General features: G+C 46.1%; 1 non-coding gene across 1 annotated transcript; it reads right to left on the bottom strand.

Moving 5' to 3' along the window:
• Positions 1–16,710: 16,710 nt before the first annotated feature.
• On the bottom strand, positions 16,711–16,783 carry TRNAR-CCU (transfer RNA arginine (anticodon CCU)). Its single transcript has one exon. It is a non-coding gene; the product is annotated as a tRNA-Arg (tRNA).
• Positions 16,784–17,919: the final 1,136 nt, after the last annotated feature.

Below are 17,919 nucleotides of genomic sequence, written 5' to 3' on the forward strand. Positions count from 1 at the left end.
CCATTGTCAAAAATGTTCCAAAAATGGTTCACTTTTTTCACTTATTATTTTATATTTTGAGATTTGCAAACATTGTGTGGTTGAAAGCATATCCATATCTTAGAAAATATACTCTGTGGTATTTGGGGTATTAATGAAGATGAAAACAATAAAGATGCTAGGCTTTTCCGCCACACAAAGTCGATACTGTTGCGTGTTAACACTTCTCTCAGTACATAGAAAGGATCGCTCTAAATGGCAGAGGTTTGCAAGAACTAAGTCACGAGAAAACAAGACAATCGTCCAGTAGAACAGTTTTCATCTGCACCATCAACATTCCATGAGATGCTGTTGGAAAGGGAAATCCACAAGCACCACAATCCCTGGCTTAGGAGGCCAGTGCCTTATCCATTAGGCCACTGGGGCTGGATAGCAAAGGTAAAAAATAAAAAAAAAATTTTTTCCTCATAAGAGTGAAGCAATCGCCACCAAATCATGAACCGATTCAACTACTTCAGTAGTCAAAAATACTAATGAAAGACAAGAAAGGAATGCTCCAAGTGAGGGTCGAACTCACAACCTCAGCATTGCTCAACAGTTATTGCTTTATAAGTTCTGCGCGCTGATGGATTTCGCCACTGGAGCCATGCGGGGATGAATTGAAAGGATAAATTCTCAAAAAAAAAGAGATATTTGAAAGGGGATTGTTCTTCAGGAAATTAACTATTGCTTACAACAGGTTTTGGCGGGAGTTTATAATAATGTTTGACAATATGTATTCTACCATATCGCAATCTTTCTTAAAAATGAGAAATTTGTGCGCTGGGTCTTTTTAGACTCAAACATCCTGGGATTTTTTCAGGAAATGCGCACGTACATTTGCTGCAATGAACACACGTTGACGCTATAGTTTGCATTGAAGCATCTAATGAGGGTTTGCCAAAATTCTCCTGAATTCAGGGGCAAAAGGGTCATCTGTGACAACACCTTTTGTGATTCCTAGATCCTGTGTTAGCAGCTGCGTACAGAGGTGTTGTCAGTAGTGTTGTGCGATACCACCCGATACTGAAAAATATCGTATCGGAATGGATCGGCCGATCTAAAAAAAGTATCCGGTATCGCCGATTGCGATCCCGGAAGTCCCATTCAAGTCAATGGAACAGAAATATCGGATTAAAAAAAAAGCTTTTTTTCCCTGTTGGTTAATTCTACATGGAGAAAAACAAGTAATAATAATGTAGAATGTATTGTGGGAGGTGTAGGAGACATTAAAGCCATAGAGCTTTAGACCAATCAAATGGAATTGCAGTATTTTTTTTTTTTTAAAGACGTTCATAGCTACAAAGATATTGACTATGTTAAAGTCTTTAATTTTTTTGTCAGATATGTATGTTTCACTACTTCCATGCTCTTCACCTTCTTTTTTACCTCTCCCACACTTCCTCCTTCATCATCTTCAGCAGCAGCAGTATCTTTTTCTTCTTCTTCTTCTTCTTCTTCTTCTTCTTTTATTCTTCTTCTTTTATTTTTCTTCTTTTATTCTTCTTCTTTTATTCTTCTTCTTTTATTCTTCTTCATATTCTACTTCTTCCTATTCTTCTTCATCATATTCTTATTTGTGTCAGGCATTCCTGTAGTTGTTATCTATAAAAGTTTGAAGATTACACTTTCCCTTCAGCCTGTCACAAAAGATTTACAACAGGATTTGTCCACGTTCAGTTTGGCCTGCAGCAGCAGGCCTTTTCCAGGGGCACCACGAGGAGGAACGGACTCACCCCCATACACTGCTTAGTCTTCTGCTTATAAATTAGATAATACCATTTGCTCTGATTGTTAGTCTAATGCTTCATGTTCTGCTTTTGGTTTTCATGCTCCTTGGTCTTCTGTCTCTTGTTGTTCTGCATCTTGGTGGTTGTCTTCCTGTTCTTTGTCCTCTTGGTCATCTTCTTCAGGGTCATCTTTTAGGTATTCTTCTGTGTGGTCTTCAGGGTCGTCGTCTTCAGGGTCATTGTCAGGGAGATCCAGAGTGAGAATCAAAAACCATTTCCACAAGCTTGAACTTGGAAAAATAGCAGAAGATACAAGAAGGCAGAGGAACTGCCAAGAACCAGCTGACGGTACTGGAACCCGGAGGGGCAGCAGAATGAACAAGAGCCAATGGCACAACCGTGGACCAGCTGACGGTGCTGGAACACGGTTACTAAGCAGAGGTACCTGTGCTCCAAAGCACTACCAAGGACCAGCAGGCGTTGCTGGAACTCGGATACCAAGAAGGAGGCACCTAGGCCAAAGGCTCTGCTGAGAGCCAGCTGACGGTGCTGGAACCCGGATGGGTAGCAGAAGCTGCAAGAGCAAATGACACTAGCAAGGACCAGCTGACGGTGCTGGAACCCGGAGGGGCAGCAGAAGGAACAAGAGCCAATGGGACAACCGTGTACCAGCTGACGGTGCTAGAACACGGTTTCTAAGCAGGAGGTACCTGTGCTAAAAAGCACTACCAAGGACCAGCAGACGTTGCTGGAACTCGGATACCATGAAGGAGGCACCTAGGGCAAAGGCTCTGCCGAGAACCAGCTGACGGTGCTGGAACCCGGAGGGGCAGCAGAAGGTACCCAGGAAAAAAACAAAGTTGCAAGGCCGTGAGCCGGCCGCAGTTAACGAAACCCACAGTCCTACAGAGGGTGCTTGTCCTATTGGCACTATGGAACCAGCCTTTATTACCAGAACCCCCAGCCCACATAGGAAGCACTGAAACTGCAGGCACCAAAGACTCGGCTAACCCGACCGCAACACGACAGGACAACGTATCGGTGGCAAAGTGACGTTGACACTACCCGGAAACAGCAGGCGTGATGGAACCAGGCTGGGCAGGAGGGAATGCCCGTGCCAAAGACACTTCCGAGAACCAGCTGATGGTGCTGGAACCCGGATGGGTAGCATTAGCTACAAGAGTCAATGGAACTACCGAGAACCAGCTGATGGTGCTGGAACCCGGAGGGGCAGCAGAAGGAACAAGAGCCAATGGCACAACCGTGGACCAGCTGACGTGCTGGAACACGGTTACTAAGCAGGAGGTACCTGTGCTCCAAAGCACTACCAAGGACCAGCAGACGTTGCTGGAACTCGGATACCGAGAAGGAGGCACCTAGGCCAAAGGCTCTGCTGAGAGCCAGCTGACGGTGCTGGAACCCGGATGGGTAGCAGAAGCTGCAAGAGCAAATGACACTAGCGAGGATCAGCTGACGGTGCTGGAACCCGGAGGGGCAGCAGAAGGAACAACAACCAATGGCACAGCCGTGGACCAGCTGACGGTGCTGGAACACGGTTACTAAGCAGGAGGTACCTGTGCTACAAAGCACTACCAAGGATCAGCAGACGTTGCTGGAACTCGGATACCAAGAAGGAGACACCTAGGCCAAATGCACTGCCGAGAACCAGCTGATGGTGCTGGAACCCAGATGGGTAGCAGAAGGTACCCATGAAAAAAAAAGTTGCAAGGCCGCGAGCCGGCCGCAGTTACCAAAACCCACAGTCCTACAGGGAGTGTTTGTCCTATTGGCACTATGGAACCAGCCTTTGTTACCAGAACCCCCAGCCCACATAGGAAGCACTGAAACTGCAGGCACCATAGACTCGGCTAACCCGACCGCAACACGACAGGACAATGTATCAGTGGCAAAGTGACGTCAACACTACCCGGAAACAGCAGGCGTGCTGTAACCAGGCTGGGCAGGAGGGAGTACCCGTGCCAAAGACACTGCCGAGAACCAGCTGACGGTGCTGGAACCCGGAGGGGCAGCAAAAGGAACAAGAGCCAATGGCACAACCGTGGACCAGCTGACGTTGCTGGAACACGGTTACTAAGCAGGAGGTACCTGCGCTAAAAAGCACCACCAAGGACCAGCAGACGTTGCTGGAACTCGGATACCATGAAGGAGGCACCTAGGCCAAAGATTCTGCCAAGAAACAGCGGACGTTGCTGGAACCTGGCTGGGCAGGAGGGAGTACCCGTGCCAAACACACTTCTGAGCAGCAACATGCGATGTTGAAGCCCAGGGGTCAATCAAGCAGCAGGCTGAGGCCAACTTGGAGTGAGTTTTATATTGGTTGTACACAACTACCGATTGTAACCGTGATCCACTTTTGCCTCTGGCTCTACTGTCTCTAGTATTTCCCCTGGCCTCCAACCACGGCAGTTGCTGCTCTGCAGAGTTGTCTGCACAATCCACACTTGTTCCTGAGTTACTGGGGCTCAGTCACGTCAGTTGATCCCCTGATGTGTGTCCGGCAAGGTGTCCTGCTCTGTCCACATTCCCACAACTATTAATGGGAATGGGGACAGAGCAGGAGACCTTGCCGGACACACCACAGGGGATCAACTGACGTGACTGAGCCCCAGTAACACAGGAACAAGGGTGGATTGTGCAGACGGCACATCAGAGCAGCGACTGGCGGGGTTGGAGGCCAGGGGAAATACTAGAGACAGTACAGCCAGAGGCCTAAGTGGACCACGGTTAAAAGTCAGTAGTAGTGTGATGTTGGAGGCAGCAGGAGACTTTGCCATCCACACAGCAGGGGAACAGTTGGCGTTACTGAACCCCACAGACACAGGAGCAAGTGTTTCTATCTGTGCGGACGGCACTTACAAGCTACAACTGGCTGTGTTGAAGCCCAGGATCAATGCTCCGAGCAAGCTGAGGCCTACTTCGAGCAAGTGGAAAATAACATGTAGTGTGATGTTGGAGGCAGCAGGAGACTTTGCCATCCGCACAGCAGGGGAACAGCTGGCGTTACTGAACCCCACAGACACTGGAGTGAGTGTTTCTATCTGTGCCGACGGCACTTCCAAGCTACAACTGGCTGTGTTGAAGCCCAAGATCAATGCTCCGAGCAGGCTGAGGCCTACTTGGAGCAAGTGGAAAATAACATGTAGTGTGATGTTGGAGGCAGCTGGAGACTTTGCCATCCGCACAGCAGGGGAACAGCTGGCATTACTGAACCCCACTAACACAGGAACTAGTGTGTGTTTCTCTGTTAAGACGGCACTTCTGAACACCAACTGGCATTGTTGGAGCCCAGGATGAGGCATGGAGTTGGCTGAGGCCAACTTCCAGCACGTTTTATAGAGGTTGTAGACTACTACTGATTGTAACCGTGATCAGTCCCGTCAGTTGATCCCCCGATGTGTGTCCGGCAAGGTCTCCTGCTCTGTCCTCATTCACACTACTAGTAATGAGAATGTGGACAGAGCAGGAGACCTTTACGGACACACATCAGGGGATCAACTGACATGACTGAGGGCAAGTAACACAGGAACAAGTGTGTTTTGTGCTGACGCCACTTCAGAGCTGTCACTGGCGGGGTTGGAGGTCAGGGGAAATACTAGAGACAGTGGAGCCAGAGGCCTAAGTGGAGCAGGGTTAAAAATCAGTTGTAGTTTGAATGTGGATGGAGCAGGAGACTTTGCCATCCACACAGCAGGGGAGCAGCTGGCATTACTGAACCCCACTAACACAGGAGCAAGTGTTTCTATCTGTGCGGACGGCACTTCCAGGCTACAACTGGCTGTGTTGTAGCCCAGGATCAATGCTCCGAGCAGGCTGAGGTCTACTTGGAGCGAGGAGAAAAAGCATTGTAGTGTGAGTTTGTAGGCAGCTGGAGACTTTGCCGTCCACACAGCAGGGGAACAGCTGGCATTACTGAACCCCACTAACACAGGAGCGAGTGTTTCTATCTGTGCGGACGGCACTTCCAGGCTACAACTGGCTGTGTTGTAGCCCAGGATCAATGCTCCGAGCAGGCTGAGGCCTACTTGGAGCGAGGAGAAAAAGCGTTGTAGTGTGAGTTTGGAGGCAGCTGGAGACTTTGCCGTCCACACAGCAGGGGAACAGCTGGCGTTACTGAACCCCACTAACACAGGAGCGAGTGTTTCTATCTGTGCGGACGGTACTTCCAGGCTACAACTGGCTGTGTGGTAGCCCAGGAGCAATGCTCCGAGCAGGCTGAGGCCTACTTGAACCGAGGAGAAAAAGCGTTGTAGTGTGAGTTTGGAGGCAGCTGGAGACTTTGCCATCCACACAGCAGGGGAACAGCTGGCGTTACTGAACCCCACTAACACAGGAGCGAGTGTTTCTATCTGTGCAGACGGCACTTCTAGGCTACAACTGGCTGTGTTGTAGCCCAGGATGAAGCATGCAGCAGGCGGAGGACAACTTGCAGCTGGTTTTATAGAGGTTGTAGACTACTACTGATTGTCACCGTGCTCCACTATGGCCTCCGGCTCCACTGTCTCTAGTATTTCCCCAGGCCAACAACCCCGCCAGTTACAGCTGTGAAGTGGCGTCTGCACAATCCACACTTGTTCCTGTGTGACTGTGGCTCAGTCCCGTCTGTTGATCCCCTGATGTGTGTCTGGCAAGCTCTCCTGCTCAGTCCTCATTCACACTACTAGTAGTGAACCCCACTGACACAGGAGCTAGAGTGTTTTTCTCTGCGGAGACGGCACTTCTGAACACCAACTGGCGTTGTTGGAGCCCAGGATGAGGCATGGAGCAGGCTGAGGCCTGCTGTTTTTTGAATGTGGAGGCAGCAGGAGACATTGCCGTCCACACAGCAGGGGAACAGCTGACGTTACTGAACCCCACTAACACAGGAGCTAGTGTGTTTTTCTCTGTGAAGACGGCACTTCTGAACACCAACTGACGTTGTTGGAGCCCAGGATGAGGCATGGAGCAGGCTGAGGCCTGATGGTGTTGGCATGTGGAGGCAGCAGGAGACTTTGCCGTCTACACAGCAGGGGAACAGCTGGCATTACTGAACCCCACTAACACAGGAGCTAGTGTGTTTTTCTCTGTGAAGACGGCACTTCTGAACACCAACTGACGGTGTTGGAGCCCAGGATGAGGCATGGAGCAGGCTGAGGCCTGATGTTGTTGGTATGTGGAGGCAGTACTAGACTTTGCCGTCTACACAGCAGGGGAACAGCTGGCAATACTGAACCCCACTAACACAGGAGCGAGTGTTCTTCTGAACACTTCTGAACACCAACTGGCGTTGTTGGAGCCCAGGATGAGGCATGGAGCAGGCTGAGGCCAACTTGCAGCACGTTTTATAGAGGTTGTAGACTACTACTGATTGTAACCGTGCTCCACTTAGGCCTCAGGCTCCACTGTCTCTAGTATTTCCCCTGGCCTCCAACCCCGCCAGTGACAGCTCTGAAGTGGCGTCAGCACAATCCACACTTGTTCCTGTGTTACTTGGCCTCAGTCCCATCAGTTGATCCCCTGATGTGTGTCCGGCAAGGTCTCCTGCTCTGTCCTCTGTGGTGCTAATAAAAATATGGATATCTTATAGCCTACATATTGTAATATATTGATTAGTCCATATTGAAATTAACCTGTAATGTCAGCATTAGAAGGCCTCATATCCAGTACCAGAGTTCATGGGGTCAGACCTGCAATGGCTATTGAAATGCAGCCTGTGTGTTGAGTATACTAAAAACAATGGTTGTTGAAACAGTATGTTTAATCTGGATTACTGGAAAGGATTAACCTTTGTGTACGCTGTTGACTTACTTGAATTTCAAGAGTAGTGAATGGTGTGGGTATATTGATAAAGCATTATCCTGATTTGCAGGCAAGTGACCCCTGTTGACAAACAGTGATAGATACTGAATACCTTCACTTGGGGGTGGTTGATGGGAAAGGAGCTTTCCAACTAATTCTGTGTGGTATTCTAATATAAGAGTTGTGTGGTATATTCTTACATATAAGCTAGGACAATAGGAATAACAACTGTATAGATAATTAATATGCTGCTTGAACAAGGAAGTCTTGTGCTCAATAATAGTATGATGCTCGAAGACAAGAGAGACCAAAATGTTTTATGGTCTCATGTAGCAATATTGGGTCATGCATGACATCAATAATCGAGGACCGATTGTGATACATATCTTGACATGTCTGAGTGTGTGTCTGAGTTACAATAGGTATCCAGTTTTCAGAATAGGTGATTATGGAAGTCATGCTGCCCATCTTAGAGCATTATGCTATGAGCATGAAGAGTTAACTTTGTAACAAGCAACATATGTTGAACTTTGAACAATGATAGACAACTTTGACAAGTTGACCAGAGACAGAGCCTGGGTTATAATCAGTAGTAATGCATTGTGCTATTGTTAAGAGACATGCTAATGACAAATGAATCTCAAACAAACTAAGATTATAGTAGTCTACTGTATAACAAACAGACCTTGAAGTCTTGTGCAGTTTCAAGATTCTGATGACTCAGCCTAAACATACTGCACAGAGGGAATGTGGGAATTTTGTGTATAAAAAGGTGGACCCTGTGTCAGTGAAGGAGGGACATTTTCCAGCAGGGGACATTTCCAGAAGCTATCGTGGGTGCACGGTCTCTGTGATGACAAGACCAGAGCATTTCCTTCTCATTTGACACTGTGGTCCATCCAGTGGAGAAGTGATGTTGCAATACTACTTGGTAAAGTATAGAATGAATACTTATTTCTCTATGTATTATAATTCATAATAATTGTATGATTCACATAGAATTAGCAAGACAGGGTAATATTATATCTGCCATTCCATTAATTTGGTCTTTTATAATCATTGTATAATAAAATTGTGCTATATGCAAGTAGTAGCCTTCTTTAAAGCCGTACCCGAACCTTATTGCTGAACAGTTGGCAATACATAAATTGGTGTAGTCGGCAGGATACGCAGAAGGTTCAGAATTTTTTTTTTTTTTCTCTTTGTTGGGATAAGAAATAATCCTCACGTCCTAACTTATTTTATAGGATAGTAATTTGTCGGCACTAAGCCAAAATGTTTGGGTTTTTAGCGCAGGAAATGCGTTGTTTTGGATTGGCAGAACTCTGGGAGAATAAGCTCAAGGGCTCAGAGCCCCATGATGTTGTTGAAGTACTCATGGGGATCCCTGCAAAGGCAGGTGATGCAGTTAACCCCTCGATGTTGTTTAGTTACTCGAGGCTTTCCCTGCAAAGGCAGGTGATGCAGTTAACCCATGATGTTGTTGAAGTACTCATGGGGATCCCCGCTAAGGCAGGTGATGTGGTTAACCCCTCGATGTTGTTGAATTACTCGAGGCTATCCCTGCAAAGGCAGGTAATGCAGTTTACCCCTGATGTTGTTGAAGTACTCAGGGGTAATGTAGAGTCTTTAGGACGGTGTATGTGGATTTTACTCAGTGTATACAGAGATATGCATGAGCAAAACACCCATATGCAAAGAAAGTTGTCAGAAATGGAACAAAAAGAGGTTGTAAGTGAGTCTGTTGAGACTCCAGGGTGGGAGGAAACTCCATATCATATTTTGTCACACAGTGTTGGTACAAGTGAACGTTGGGGCAAATATTGGCAAGATGCAAAGATAGTTGATGTAGAAAAATGGTTGCAGAAAGTAAAAGTAGAAAAAGGGAAAGAATTATGTGCTCTTGGTAAGTGTGGCAGGATCCTGCAAAGAATGTTAACTAAAGTGCAGGAATTGGAAATACAGCTATGTGAGGCCCAGAATGCATTGGTGGTAGCACAGGGTCAGAATAATTTGGTAATGGACAAATTTGTTGGAACTCAGCATGATGCAGAACAGGCTGATGTATGTGTAAATCAGTATAAGTGCAGAAAGAAGAGGGGGAAGGTGAAAAGGAAGAAAGCTCTGGCCATAGCCAGAGCAGAGATGGAGAGGAACCCAGATTTATGGGATAGTGATGCACATGAGTCAACTGACTCCGAAACTGTCACCAGCCAAGAACAGGGGGATGATCATTTTGATGGGGAGGTGGAAATGGATCCTCTTCTTAACCCATTAAAAGCTCATCGTATTTGCCAGACCCAGGTTGTAGAGATGGCTACAGGGAAGCAAAACCAGAGTGAGGTAGACGATTGCAGTGTGTCTAATAGATTTGAGTTGCAATCTACCTTAAGTAGAAGAAATACTAGGGGTGGCAAGGCCCCGGCAATGTTCAGATTCAGGCGATCTGATGATCCCATGTTGTTCTGTAGTAATTATTTGGCATTGTACAGAAATGTTTGCAATCATCCAGATATGTCTCAGAATGATCCTAGTTTTCTATTTTCAATGGCAAATCATTGTAATGTAGATTATGCCACAAGAGTGTCTCTAAGAAATACCAGTTCATATGAAAGATTTGTAAAACTATTAACTTAGTGGTGTCTTAATTCAAAAGAGCAGGATGAAGTATCCGAAAATGAAGTCTGCTGTTTACAGGCCTAGGTATTGCTTTAAATGTGGGAAGATAGGCCACATTAGACGTTGTTGTAATCCCAAACCAGAGAGCCATTCATTGCACCAGAATATTGATGGCATTGAGAATAAGGAAGGACTTGCCATCTACGATACTGAATTTACAGACTCCTGTAAAAAAGCCGACTTTGCTACAACTGCACAAAAGTCGCAAGAAATGCAGATCCCAACGGTGGATAAGAGTGAGACTGGGAAAGAGCAGAACTTGTCATATTGTAGACCCCAAAAAGACGGTGCTACTATTCCTGTGTTCTGTCTATGAGGCTGGATTATTTTTCCTTGGTCACCAGTAATCATTCCTGTGTTATCCTTTTAAGACAGTGTTCTAACCTTTCTGTGTTTTTTTTTCTTTCAAACTGGACAAACCAGTTTTTCAGAGGAATCAAATTCAATATATTTAGCTATATATAAGACATGGGGGTAGACTAATGAGCTCAAAGGTAAAGGTTAAAATAATTGTTTGCAAACAATTAAATAAGTAATCATCCCATTGTGATGAATCGGACTGTATTTAGCTAAAAGTTGTGGTTTAGTTTTATGTACGTTTTTAATCTTTATTTTCAATTAGGAACATAATAGGTTTGTAAAATCCATTTGAAAGTTGTATCTTGAACAGTTTTGTTTGATATTTCATGAATTAAGGTAATGTGATAGATCAGATTTATCCAGGAGAAATGTATGAATATTGAGTAAAGTGATATGTCAATAATACAGAGAGAAGCTAGAATAGCTCAGTCAGTGGATTTCTAAAATTTGGTGGAATCAATTAAGTGTCCTGCATCTGCTCAAGTCATTTCTGAAGTAGCAGTCAATGTGATCTCAGATAATAATGCTTTTGTTTTCCCTTTAGATCAAAATTTGATCTGTAAGTGTTGTATTATTGCTTTCATCTTGTGCAACTGCTTTCAAGAGCCAAGCAATCTTCAGACAGATGCCAGCTATGGAGAGTGTGGATTTCTGAAAACCAAACAGAATCTATGGCTTTACTTGGCTCAGTGGACACTAGCCATTTTTGAAGGGCAAAGACGAAGAAGATGTGACCCAAGATGTGAACTGTACTGAAGAAAAATTTCTAATGGGAGAAATGATTAGAAGGATTCCAAGAATGATGCCAGCTGATCCATGCTGTCAGTGGACTTGTGATAAACATGAAATATGATGAATCAGACTGGGGATGGGGAGAGGGCTATTATATGTGGCTCCAGTTCAGATAAAAAGTGTAAAAGTATGAGGGTGGGCAATAGTGATCGCTCCATCATTTACAGAACATGTACTGTAAGATTGCCTAGAGGTGGGATGTTTTTCTTTGAAAATATCACTTTTCGTTATATTCCGACTAATGTAACTAGTGGGTCAAGTGTTAGCTCTAGGTTAACTTGAAGGAGTAATTTGTATTATGCATGCATTGGTTTGTTGTTGTTGGATAGATAATGTGTGGCTATAAGATATCCAAGGGTGGATTGTGGTGCTAATAAAAATATGGATATCTTATAGCCTACATATTGTAATATATTGATTAGTCCATATTGAAATTAACCTGTAATGTCAGCATTAGAAGGCCTCATATCCAGTACCAGAGTTCATGGGGTCAGACCTGCAATGGCTATTGAAATGCAGCCTGTGTGTTGAGTATACTAAAAACAATGCTTGTTGAAACAGTATGTTTAATCTGGATTACTGGAAAGGATTAACCTTTGTGTACGCTTTTGACTTACTTGAATTTCAAGAGTAGTGAATGGTGCGGGTATATTGATAAAGCATTATCCTGATTTGCAGGCAAGTGAACCCTGTTGACAAACAGTGATAGATACTGAATACCTTCACTTGGGGGTGGTTTATGGGAAACGAGCTTTCCAACTAATTCTGTGTGGTATTCTAATATAAGAGTTGTGTGGTATATTCTTACATATAAGCTAGGACAATAGGAATAACAACTGTATAGATAATTAATATGCTGCTTGAACAAGGAAGTCTTGTGCTCAATAATAGTATGATGCTCGAAGACAAGAGAGACCAAAATGTTTTATGGTCTCATGTAGCAATATTGGGTCATGCATGACATCAATAATCGAGGACCGATTGTGATACATATCTTGACATGTCTGAGTGTGTGTCTGAGTTACAATAGGTATCCAGTTTTCAGAATAGGTGATTATGGAAGTCATGCTGCCCATCTTAGAGCATTAAGCAACATATGTTGAACTTTGAACAATGATAGACAACTTTGACAAGTTGACCAGAGACAAACAGAGCCTGGGTTATAATCAGTAGTAATGCATTGTGCTATTGTTAAGAGACATGCTAATGACAAACGAATCTCAAACAAACTAAGATTATAGTAGTCTACTGTATAACAAACAGACCTTGAAGTCTTGTGCAGTTTCAAGATTCTGATGACTCAGCCTAAACACACTGCACAGAGGGAATGTGGGAATTTTGTGAATAAAAAAGGTGGACCCTGTGTCAGTGAAGGAGGGACATTTTCCAGCAGGGGACATTTCCAGAAGCTATCGTGGGTGCACGGTCTCTGTGATGACAAGACCAGAGCATTTCCTTCTCATTTGACACTGTGGTCCCTCCAGTGGAGAAGTGATGTTGCAATACTACTTGGTAATGTATAGAATGGATACTTATTTCTCTATGTATTATAATCCATAATAATTGTATGATTCACATAGAATTAACAAGACAGGGTAATATTATATCTGCCATTTCATTAATTTGGTGTTTTATAATCATTGTATAATAAAATTGTGTTATATGCAAGTAGTAGCCTTCTTTAAAGCCGTACCCGAACCTTATTGCTGAACAGTTGGCAATACAGTCCTCATTCACACTACTAGTAATGGGAATGTGGACAGAGCAGGAGACCTTGCCGGACACACATCAGGGGATCAACTGACATGACTGAGGCCAAGTAACACTGGAACAAGTGTGGATTATGCAGACGCCACTTAAGAGCTGTCACTGGCGGGGTTGGAGGCCATGGGAAATACTAGAGACAGTGGAGCCAGAGGCCTAAGTGGAGCAGGGTTAAAAATCAGTAGTAGTTTGAATGTGGATGGAGCAGGAGACTTTGCCGTCCACACAGCAGGGGAGCAGCTGGCGTTACTGAACCCCACTAACACAGGAGCTAGTGTTTTTCTCTGTGCAGACGACACATCTGAGCGACAACTGGCTGTGTTGAAGCCCAGGGATTATAGTTCAGGTGGTAGAAACATGAACACAACAGGAGACCCGGATACAGTTGCCAACCAATTATTTAGTCGGGAAGAGGACTGGCAAATTCTAGGGAGATCCAGGCCTTGTTCATTTTCAGAAAAGTAAGCCAGTCGATGTTATCGGAAGAAAGTCGCGTGCAACGGTCTGTTAGTACACCACCTGCGGCACTAAAGACGCGTTCCGATAATACACTGGCAGCAGGGCAAGCCAGCACCTCCAATGCATACTGGCTAAGCTCTGGCCATATATCCAGCTTAGAGACCCAAAACTTGAAGGGGGAAGAGCCATCTGGGAGTACACTCACAGGACAAGACATGTAGTCTGTCACCATCTGACGGAAACGTTGCCTCCTGCTGACTGGAGCCATCAGTGATGGTGTAGACAATTGTGGCGGACACACAAAACTTTGTCACATTTGGGCCATAGTGGTCTTGCCTTGTGCTGAGGCGCTGCCTCTGCTCCCTCTTTGTGCCGAGTTTCCTCCACTGGGTCGACGCACAGTGGTGCTTTGCAAAGCACTAGCACCACTGCTGTTGGGTGGAATGGAAAACATTATGGACTGCACCAGTGTGTCTTGGTACTCCCGCAGTTTACGATCCCGGTTCAACGTTGGTATGAGGGTTTGCAAGTTGTCCCGGTAGCGAGGATCTAGGAGGGTGTACACCCAATAATCAGCCGTGTAGAGAATGTGGGCGATGCGGCGGTCGTTTCTCAGGCACTGCAGCATGAAGTCAACCATGTGCTGCAGACTCCCAACTGCCAAAGAACCGCTGTCCCCTGCTTGAGGCATGATCTCTGCCTGCTCTGCATCACCCCACCCTTGCTGTACATACTGACTACAGCTTTGTGTACCTCCCTCCTTTGGAGAGATGTCTTCCTGGTCCATCGACTCCTCCTCACAAAGTGTCCCCTGCCTAGGCCTTTGTGAGGAAGCACGTAGCGCAGACTGCCAGAAGCAGATGGCATTTGGGACTCCTCATCCTCCACCTCTTCCAAAACCTCATCCCTTAGTGCTTGCAGTGTTTTTTGAAGCATGCAGATAAGGGGGACAGTCATGCTGACTAGTGCATCATCTGCACTCGCCATCCGCTTGGAATCATCGAAGGCACGCAAAACGAAGCAGATGTCCTTCATAGAGGCCCACTCAGTGGTGCTGAAGTGTGACCGGCGCACATTGCGACTTGTTTGCGCCTGATGCAGCTGGTACTCCATGACTGCTGCCTGCTGCTCACACAACTGCTCCAACATATGTAGCGTTGAATTCCACCTGGTGGGTAGGTCACATATGATGCAATGTTCCAGAAGGCGTAATCGGCGCTGCAGAGCAGAAAGGCGTGATCCTGCCGTGCTGGAACACCGCAAGTGAGCGCACTCTATGCGGACCTTGCGCAGCAGTGCATCAAGATCCGGATAGTCCCTCAGAAAGCTCTGCATGACCAAGTTGAGCACATGTGCCAGACATGGGATGTGAGTGAGGTTGCCAAGGCCAAGAGCTGCCACCAGATTTCGGCCATTGTCACACACTACCAAGCCCGGCTGGAGATTCGCTGGCAGAAACCACACGTCGCTCTCCTGCTTGATGGCATTCCAGAGCTCCTGCGCTGTGTGGCTTCGATTCCCCAATGAAATTAATTTCAGTACGGCCTGTTGACGTTTGGCCACGGCTGTGCTCATATCGGTCATAACAGGCTCCTGCTGCGCTGTTTCAGAGGAACTGGAGTAGGAGGAGGAGTCAATGTGTACAGACTGGATTCCTGCCATCCGTGGAGTTGGCAGAACACGTAGAGCGCCACTCTCCAGATCTGTACCCGGCTCCACAACATTGACCCAATGGGCAGTGAGGGAAAGGTATCGTCCCTGTCCATGGTTACTGGTCCACGCATCGGTGGTCAGGTGGACCTTGCTACTGACGGCGTTTAGTAGCGCATGTTTTATGTTTGCCTCCACATGTTTCTGCAGGGCAGGGACGGCTCGCCTGCTGAAATAAAAGCGGCTGGGCACAGTGTATTGTGGGACTGCCAATGCCATGAAGTCCGGGAAGGTGTCAGTCTCCACCAGCCTGAATGACAGCATTTCAAGGGCCAGTAGTTTGGCAATGCCAGCATTCAGAGCCTGTGCTCGGGGATGGTTTGCCGAGTATGGCCACCTTTTCTCCCATGCCTGTGCTACCGATGGCTGCCGAGTGGCCTGGGAGTATGAGGATGACTTGGAATGTGGTGCTGTGGGTGGAATGTCACAGGGTCTCCGGACAACAATACCAGAGGTTCTTCCTTGGCAATCCTGTGAGTAAGCTGAACCAGCTGTGTGTGAGCTGGAGGAAGAGGCCCCAACATGAGCTGAAGAGGTGGTAGGTGGTGCTATACGTTGGCCTACGTCTTCAGTGTGTCTGTGTAACTCCAGCTCGTGCTTGGTCCGCACATGTTTCCACATATTAGTGGTATTGAGGTTGCTGACATTTTTCCCTCTTTTGACTCTCTGATGACACAGCTTGCATTTGACAAAGCAAATGTCATCTCCAACTGTGTCAAAAAAGGACCACGCACTGCAAGTCTTAGGAGCACCCTTTTTGCCTTTTGAAAGTGGAATGCTCCTAACGGGTGCCGAAGTTGAGGCTACAGGCAACCAAGTCTGCCCCCTCCCTCTCCCTCTGGTTTTGGCCGTTCGGGGAATCTCTTCCTCAGAGCTGCTCCCACCACCTTCCTGTTCCTCACGCCAAGATGGGTCAAGGACCTCATCATCTACACTCCCCTCTTCAAACACCTGCTACTCATGGTCCAAAATAGCTCCAGTGGCCAGGGTGAAAATTGAAAGATTACTCATTTTGTTTTTTAATAAAGAACATGATATGGAAAACCATTGTCAAAAATGTTCCAAAAATGGTTCACTTTTTTCGCTTTTTATTTTATATTTTGAGATTTGCAAACATTGCGTGGTTGAAAGTATATCCATATCTTAGAAAATATACTCTGTGGTATTCGGGGCATTAATGAAGATGAAAACAATTAACAATTAAGATGCTAGGCTTTTCCACCACACAAAGTCGATACTGTTGCGTGTTAACACTTCTCTTAGTACATAGAAAGGATCGCTCTAAATGGCAGAGGTTTGCAAGAACTAAGTCATGAGAAAACAAGACAATCATCCAGTAGAACAGTTTTCACCTGCACCATCAAGATTCCATGAGATGCTGTTGGAAAGGGAAATCCACAAGCACCCCAGATGGGATTCGAACCCACAATCCCTGGCTTAGGAGGCCAGTGCCTTTTCCATTAGGCTACTGGGGCTGGATAGCAAAGGTAAAAAAATCAAAATATTTTTTCCTCATAAGAGTGAAGCAATCGCCACCAAATCATGAACCGATTCAACTACTTCAGTAGTCAAAAATACTAAAGAAAGACAAGAAAAGAATGCTCCAGGTGAGGGTCGAACTCACAACCTCAGTATTGCTCAACAGCTACTGCTTTATAAGTCCCACTCGCTGACCGATTGCACCACTGGAGCCATGCAAGTACAGGGATGTAAAGCCTGTTTCACACTTCGGTTTTTTGCAATCAGTCAAAATCCGCCATTTTTTCCCATTGAAATACATTAGTGGCGGAGTGTAGCGGATGGTCGTCTGTTACGCCCGCTATTCAGATTCTGTCTGAGGTGGACGGAGTATGCTACGTTTTTTGGCGCCGTCAAAATAGCGGACAACGGTGGATCTGCTGTCGTCCTCCAAGCGGCAGAATGGGCGCCTATGGGCGGCGGATCCGCCGGGATCCGCTATTTCGCAGAATGCGCCGGCGGAATCCGCTAAATCGCACTGAGCATGCACAGAAAAAAAGATACTTTTCCAGACAGTCCCAAAACTATATAAGGTGGGCTAATTAATCACTGGGCCCAGACATCCGGCACCAGCCTGACTGAAGACAGAGCCAGAGAAATCCAGCCAGCACCTGCCCAGCAGAGACACCCCAAGCTGAGAAGAGAGAGAGCCTGCCAGCCTGCCATGGCCAGCTGGAAGACCCCTGGAACAATCGGCCTGCCAGCACCTGCCCAGCTACCCAGCACCAAGCCACCAAAGCCTGCAATTGTGTGAGTATTAAAACTATTTGTGTGGGGCATGTCTGTGTGTGTCCATGGCTTGTCTGTCTGTCTGTGTGTGTGTGTCATGTGTGTTTTTTTTTCACACTTTATTTTATCTTCATACAACTGTAATTTTATTTTAATATTTGCAAGTATGCTTGGATTGTGTTCTGTGTGCATTGTATTTGGTGTAACTGCTATTGTATGTGGTGTACTTGGGCCCAGACATCCGGCACCAGCCACACTGAAAACCAAGAGCCAGACATCCATCACCAGCCAGAGTGATAGAAGACCAGCTAGAGATATAAAACCTGCCTGCCCAGCTGCAAGTCTTCCACCTGCAAGATCCCTG

The sequence above is a fragment of the Dendrobates tinctorius genome, unplaced genomic scaffold (assembly GCF_039654945.1).
Source record: "Dendrobates tinctorius isolate UK_male_01 unplaced genomic scaffold, ASM3965494v1 ptg000272l, whole genome shotgun sequence".
Classification (NCBI taxonomy): Eukaryota; Metazoa; Chordata; class Amphibia; order Anura; family Dendrobatidae; genus Dendrobates; species Dendrobates tinctorius.